General features: G+C 42.7%; 1 pseudogene; it reads left to right on the forward strand.

Annotated features, from left to right (window-relative positions):
- Window positions 1-810: 810 nt before the first annotated feature.
- Window positions 811-4,787, forward strand: LOC113238679 (annotated as a pseudogene).
- Window positions 4,788-5,864: the final 1,077 nt, after the last annotated feature.

Here is a 5,864-nt window from a genome sequence, read left to right on the forward strand (position 1 = left end):
GCATAAATGTTAGTCTTCTACTATCAAAACTACACTATTATGGATTCAGTGAGTCTTCCATCAAATGTTTCGATAGTTATTTAAAAAATCGGTCTCAGTGTTTAGAAATTTCCAACCAATGTGGATCAAAACTGCAGTCGAACTCACGTAAAGTCACGTGAGGGGTGCCACAAGGTTCAATTTTGGGCCCTATCCTTTTCATCCTTTATAGTGCCGATGTGATGAACCAAATCCAATTCTGTAAATATCATATTTATGCCGATGATATTCAGATCTACACATCATGTACACCAAGTGACACTCAGGCAGCCGTGTGCAACATTAACGACGATTTGGAACGGATAGCCTCATGGTCAGAGTCTAATTCTCTAGTCTTAAATGGTACTAAATCTAAATACATGGTGTTCGGAACAAGACAACAAACAGCAAAAATTGGAAGTTACAGAATTAGTTTAGCGATTACGGGTGAAAAAATTGAGCGAGTCAGAGAGGCTCGGAATCTTGGCCTCCTTATGGATGAGCAGCTTCGCTTTGAGAGTCATGTGTCGGGTATTATTAGAAATTGTTTTTATAGATTAAGGATATTGTATAAAATTAGAAATTATCTAAATGTTGAAATACCTACTTATAAAATTATGCGACTCACTGATTCTCTCAAAATTTAATTATATGGACGCGACTATTAACGCGTACACAACAATTAATACAACGCGTGCAGAATGCCTGTGTGTTGCAAATGTGTTCGTGGCTGCGCCCACTACTTTGTGATGCACAAATATACGTCAGTGCGTTAATAGCAAGCCATGGATTCACTCATTCCTTTTCGCATATGTAGCAGTGGCGACGAGCGTGCGTGATCTACCCGTTATAAAAAAAAAGGGAAAGTGAAAAAATGTTAGGGGTTAATTTCGGAATTTTAACGAATTTTGACCACAGTGGACAGGATTGGAAAGCCTATAAGTGTAGGCTCAACCAATATTTTATAGCGAATGATATAGACGACGCAAAAGATGCTAAGGGAATAAAGAGACGAGCCATACTTTTGAGCGCAGTCAGCGAGGATACATATAAATTGGCAGCGGACTTGGCATTGCCCAAGGAGCTGGATAAAGTACCCTACGAGATAATATTGGATCTACTAGATAATCATTTCACGCCAATAAGTGTCGGATTCAGCGAGCGCCACAACTTTTATTCGGCAACACAACATCCGGGCAAATCTCACACCGAATGGGCGGCGAGACTGCGCGGTTTGACCGCTCGCTGCAACTTCGCCGACGTGGAGGAGGCGCTTCGCGACCGCTTCGTGATGGGCATGCTACCAAGCCTCGAGAAGGAGAAGCTGTACGCACAGAATCTAAAAGATTTGACGTTGGCTAAAGCGGTGCAGTTAGCCGAAAATACGCGATGCGCCCGCGCAGGCGCCGCGGCTGCCGGCGCCAGTGGTGGTGGCCCTTCGCCCGAATTGTTCAAGATTTCGAAGGAATTTAAAAGAAAAGATAGTTCGGTCCAAGTGCAGTGTACAGTGTGTGGTTATAATAATCACAAGGCGTCAGAGTGTCGATTTGCTAAGTATGTTTGTAAAAAGTGCAAGGTTATAGGTCATTTAAAAAGAATGTGCACGAAAGTGAAATATGTGGGTATGGATGCCGAGAGCGAGGGCGGTGACGACGACGGTGAGTTGTATAATATTCGATCTTTGCGCGGCGAACCTATGGTAGAAACGGTAACAATTCGCGGGTCAAAATTCAAATTTGAAATCGATAGCGGTTCAGCGGTCACTGTCTTATCACAAAATACTTACAATAAGAATTTTAATGATTTACCGTTAACTCCTGCGAACAAAAAGCTAAACAGTTACACGGGCGGAATTATTAAATGTGTAGGAATGATCACGCTACCCGTCACGTTCTCGGGGGTCACCCACTCGCTCACCGCACACGTAGTTTGCGATGGTGGCCCACCGTTGTTAGGCAGAGATTTCATTTCTTTATTTAACTTGCAATTAACTCCTGTGCATTATTGTAGCAATGAAAATATTATTGAAAAATTGCAATCGGAGTATCCGCACTTATTTTCGGATAAACTAGGCTGTTACAATAAGGCAAAAGTTACATTGACTTTAAAGGAATATTCTAAACCTATTTTTTTTAAGGCTAGGCCAATTGCATTCGCGTTGCGAGATAAAATCGACAAGGAAATCGACAGGTTAGTCGACTTAGGAGTACTCGTACCAGTAGATCATTCGGAGTATGCGTCACCGATTGTTCCAGTTTTAAAACGCAACGGGAGTGTAAGGTTATGCGTAGATTACTCGGTGAGCATAAATAGACAGTGGGTAGTAGATCAATACCCGCTACCTACTGCTACTGAGTTGTTTTCTAAACTACATGGGGGTAAACAATTTACTAAGCTCGATCTATTAATGGCGTATAATCAGTTCGTGTTGAGCGACGAGTCACAGTCACTAACATGTATAAATACCCATCGCGGCTTGTATAAGTACACGCGCCTAGTGTTCGGGCTAGCGAGCCGGCCGTATTCCAGCGCCCAATGGAAAGCCTACTGGCCGGCATGGACGGCGTACTGTGCCTACTGGATGACGTGCTGATAACGGGCCGCGACGAGCAGGAACACATGCGACGTTTACATGCAGTTCTTAAAAGACTACAAGATGCGGGGTTAACCTTGCAAAAGGAAAAGTGTGATTTTTTCAAGACGAAGTCAGCTATTTAGGTTACGTTATTAATAAAGACGGTTTAAAAAAATCGTCAGATAAAGTAAAAGCTATATTAGACGCGCCTATACCTAAAAATATTCGCGAGCTTCAATCTTTCCTCCAATTGGTGTATTATTACAGAGGTTTCGTTGCTTCCGCGTCTTCCATATTGAGTCCTTTGTACGAGTTGTTAAAAAAGGATAGCAAATGGGATTGGTCCGAAGCACACGAAAATGCCTTCAATAAAATAAAACTATGTTTAGCGTCAGACCAAGTGCTGGCCCATTTTAATCCAAATGCAAAAATTATCCTCACTGTGTTGACGCGTCGCCGACGGGGTTGGCAGGCATCTTTTCACAAGTCGACTCCGACGGTACTGAAATACCGGTTTCGTTCGCTTCGCGTAGTCTTAACGCAGCCGAAAAACGGTATGCGCAGATACAGAAAGAAACAACCGCCATAGTGTTCTCGATACGTAGATTTCACCAGTACTTATACGGGCGGTCGACTCCGTTTATACTACGTACTGACCACAAACCCCTCATATCTATTTTCCGTCCCGAACGCGGAATTCCTGAAGTATCTGAGAATAGATTGCATTGTTTTTAAGTGGTTATAACCATCGAATTGAGTTTATCCAGCGCCGATAACAGCGCGGATTATCTGTCGCGCGCTTGCCTGCCGCCCGCCGCCGCCGCCGCCGGCCGGTCTAGGGGCGTGTGGCGCGTCGCCGCGGGACGCGAGCGCCTGCGCCGACGCGGACACCTCGACGGGGCCGCACAGCTATGACGATCGGGCAGCGTACATATCTTTTGTTACGGAGGGCAGCTTACCAATTTCTGTAGAGGAACTACGCGATGCAACGCGTAAAGATGTAGTTCTTAATCAGGTCGTGAAATATACCTTAAACGGTTGGCCCCGTAAGATAACTTATGATTCTATAAGACCTTTCTACCTGTGCCGAACACAATTATCATTAGAAAACGGTTGTTTAATGAGAGGGCACAAAGTAGTTATTCCCGAAACGATACGTAGAAGAGCTTTATTAGAATTACACACATCTCATTTAGGTATTGTAAAAACCAAGGCAGAAGCTCGTTCAAGGTTTTGGTTCCCAGGTATAGACGAATCTATAGAGGAAATGATAGGTACGTGCGAGCTATGCATACAACTGCGGCCGTCGCCAGCGCGAGTGCCCGTGACGCATTGGAACTTACCGCTACGACCTTTTCATAGGGTTCATATCGACTTTCTTGGTCCGATAAACAGTCACACATACTTAGTTGTTGTAGACGCCTATACTAAGGGGGTCGAAGTATATGAGATGGGTAATTCAGTTGCTTCTGCAGCGGTTTTGGATAAATTATATAACTTTATATCCCAATTTGGGCTGCCACACACTGTAGTCAGCGACAACGGTACAGCTTTTTGTTCGCAGGATATTCGTAAATTTTGTGATCTAAATGGTATAAAACACGTAACTACACCAGCTTATCACCCTCCGAGTAATGAGCAAGCTGAAAGTTCTGTAAAGGTAATTAAGAAGGTGATTAAATCTAGTTTGATGACAGGCCGTAATGCTAGAGAGAGTAAAAATAAATTGTTACAGTACTTGTTCAACTATCGAAATTCTATTCATTCTACCACAGGATCCTCGCCGGCGCAACTCTTATACGGTCGGAAACTAAGATGTCGTTTGGATCTTCTGCACCCCGTGACGCCGCCCCCGTCTGGTTCGGCACTCGCCTTAACTAATGTTATCAAAAATAAACAGTGTTTACAGAATAGGAACCTTAATAGGCGGAACAAACAAGCATTCTTGCCAGGTGAAAACGTACTTTATGAAAAATTTTGTAATAAAAACAAATTCATTTGGTGTAAAGGAATAGTAGAAAAGAAAATAGGGAAAGTTTTATATTTAATAAAAAATGTGTCTTCCTTATTATTAATTAAGAAACTTGCGAATCATCTACTGAAATATAAAGGTACCGTTGACAACCCTAGTCGTTGGGCACACTTGGATACTCCAAACTTGGTACCAATAGCTCCCCCCTCGTCGTTAGCTTGAACGTCTACAGGTATTATCGGGGAGGAAGGAAATAATACCCACTCACCAGACCAAACAGGGTTGGCATCGCCAACTCATGGACAGATGGCGTCCTCGTCCTCAAAGTCAAACGACGAAGACAAGTTTTGTGAGACAGTAAATCTTCAGCCTCCTTCCAGCTTGCAAGGATTGCAAGAGAGTGGAAGTCAGCACGTACCAGTGCCCAAGAGGTTGTCGCGGAAGCGCACTAATTTTAATTTTAAGAAATATTTTTAACTTATTTTTTTACTTATTAATTAGCTTATAAAATGTTATGGAAATTGGGAGGGAGGAATTGTTGCATATGTGTTCGTGGCTGCGCCCACTACTTTGTGATTCACACATATACGTCAGTGCGTTAATAGCAAGCCGTGGTTTCACTCATTCCTTTTCGCATATGTAGCACTGTGCAAGGTTCTGCTTTAATATACCACCGCGTATGCATGTAACTCCCTACATTAATAACGCTAACGTCTTAAAAATGAAATCGCGAAGAGACCTGCCCCTAGCTGCTCTTCTGTTTGGGGTTATCAAACATAGGGTTCACGCTTATCTGGCTGAGAAATTGGTGTGGTCCCACGAAGTAAAATCTGTCTTCACCAGAGTGTCTGCATGGTCGCTGGTCCTGCCGTGCCATCGTACTACAGCATTTCGCGGCAGTTTCAAATTTGCTTCAGCAAAGATTTGGAACGTCTTGCTGCCGCCATCACTCCGTAGTCTGAAGTCGGTGTACACGTTTAAAATCAATTGCAAAAATAAAAAAGTATCTTTTACATAAACAAAAAAGTACACTCTAAATTGACTTATACACTTACAGCACTGGTTTCGGCTTATGGCTTCGGTGTTCGGCAGCTGTTATCGCAAACATTGGTGTGGTTGCGGTGTGGGGCAGGCGAAACATTCACCTTTGCGACATTAATCTCGTGTCCGTTTTCCCTGTAAATGTTAGTTAATAATTATCTGCGTATTTATCAAGCACAATCTATTTTTTTCTCTTTTTTTTAAATATTACACAATTTAATTAATATAAGTTTAATGTTATATTACAAGTAATTAATT

This window comes from Hyposmocoma kahamanoa, unplaced genomic scaffold (genome assembly GCF_003589595.1).
Source record: "Hyposmocoma kahamanoa isolate Upper Pololo Valley unplaced genomic scaffold, ASM358959v1 97485, whole genome shotgun sequence".
NCBI lineage: Eukaryota > Metazoa > Arthropoda > Insecta > Lepidoptera > Cosmopterigidae > Hyposmocoma > Hyposmocoma kahamanoa.